The following is a 2,224-nucleotide window of genomic DNA, read 5'->3' on the forward strand; positions in this document are numbered from 1 at the left end:
TACAAAAGGGAAACATAGATTTACCATATGAGTCAGCAATTCCTCTTCTAGATACATACCCAAGGGAATTATAAGCAGGGACTTGAGAGATATTTGTACACCAATGTTTATATCAACATAACTTAAAGGTGTAGACAATCCAAGTATCTATCAATGCATGAATGAATAAACAAAATGTGCTTTATAGATATTTTGGAATATTGTTCAACCTTAAAAAAGACTGAAATGCTGATACATAGTACAACATGGATGAACCCTGCGGCTATCATGCTGTGTGAAACAAGCCAAAAACTAAAGGACTAATGTTGTATGAATCCGCTTCTCTATGGTACCTAGAATAGACAAATTCATAGTGACAGAAAGCAAAACTGTGGTTACCAGGGCCTGGGGAGACCAGGTAATGAGGTGGTACTGTTTTACGGGTAAAGAGTTTTAGTTTGGGATAATGGAGATGTTCTGGAGATGGATAATGGTGATCGTTGCCCTACAATGTGAATGTACTCAATGCTGCTGAACTGTACACTTCAAAAGGGTTAAAATGCTAAATTTTATATTTTATATATTTTATCATAGTAAAAACTGTATGCTTAGCTAGAAGTCATGTTTGCTCAGATCTGTGAGTGGACTAAGCCCCACTGAATTGTACATTTTAACAAGGGGGGATTTTGTGGTATGACATACTTATACCTCAATAAAACTCTTAGAAACAAACAGAGAGATCCACACTCAGACACACCGTAGTAAAAATGTTACAATTCAAAAGCAAAAAGAAAATCCTGACCGCAGCAAGAGAAAATGACACGACACGAACAAGGGAACTTCAAGAAGAGTAACAGCTGCCATTTATTTCTCACCATCTTCAAACACAGACAACTGCTCCATGAATTCTGTTCTGGGATTAGAGCTACATTTAGTAAGAGAAATGGGGTGGATCGTGCTTATTCCATTTTATGCAGAACCAGAACCTCGCTCTATCTCTTAAAGTCTTTTTTTCTAATTTGGTTTAGTTTTTATCATTATGTTGAATTATAATCAAATTGATTGACTGATTTTTTACTTGGTTGCATCGTTTATGCATAAACCTGGCAAAGAAATGTTTTAATTTTTCTTACCATGCTTATTTCTAGCATTTCCACTTGGCTTTTCTTATAGTCTCCATCTATCTGTTGAAATCTCTCTCCTGTTTATGTGTGCTATTACCTCTTTTTTTTTTTAAAGATTGCCACATGAGCTAATGTCTGTTGCGAATGTGCTTCTTTTTGTTCTTACGTTTTAATTTTTCTTCTTCTCCCCAGTGCCCCACCCCCCCCAGTACATAGGTGTATATTCTAATTGTGAGTATCTCTGGTTGTGTTATGTGGGATGCCACCTCAGCATGGCCGGACAAGTGGTCCCATTTCCGCGCCCAGGATCCAAACTGGCAAAACCCTGGGCCACTGAAGTTGGAGAACACAACCTTAACCGCTCAGCCACGGGCCGGCCCCTTACTTTTTCTAAGAAAACATTAACATATTAGTCATAATTATTTTAAATCCACTGTGTGATAAATTCAATATCCGGGTTATCTCTGAGTTTGGAAAAACTTATCGTTTTATCTCTTGAAAATGGCTTCTTTTTTCTTGCTTTTTTATATGTTTTATAAATTTTATTTGAAAATAGATTTTATGTAGGATGTTAGGGACGGGTGCACAATGTGATCCCTTCTTCTTTTTATTTTTTTTAATATTGGGACCTGAGCCAACAACTGTTGCCAATCTTTTTTTTCTTCTTTTTCTCCCCTAATCCCCCAGTACATAGTTGTATATTTTAGTTGTGGGTCCCTCTAGTTGTGGCATGTGGGATGCAGCTTCAGCATGGCATGATGAGCAGTGCCATGTCCACACCCAGGATCCAAACTGGTGAAACCCTGGGCCACCGATGTGAAGCACGTGAACTTAACCACTCAGCCATGGGGCAAGCCCCAACTCACTTCTTCTTTTACTAGATGGTTAATGTATGGTTTGAGTTGATCCAGTCAGGAGTTGAGCTGAATTTTGGCTTAGATTGTTGCTCTGACTACGGTGAGTGCACCACAAGCTTCAAACTAACGCAGCCTTATCTTGTGCTTAGGGTCGGGGCTGGGTTATCTGAGTATTTTTCTCAGTTTTCCTGCTCCACCTTCATCTTTACCTTTTCCAGTGTGCCTGCACAGTTGAAGTCTTCTCCATCTATCCCCTTGCCCCTG

The sequence above is a fragment of the Equus caballus genome, chromosome X, assembly GCF_041296265.1.
Source record: "Equus caballus isolate H_3958 breed thoroughbred chromosome X, TB-T2T, whole genome shotgun sequence".
Classification (NCBI taxonomy): domain Eukaryota; kingdom Metazoa; phylum Chordata; class Mammalia; order Perissodactyla; family Equidae; genus Equus; species Equus caballus.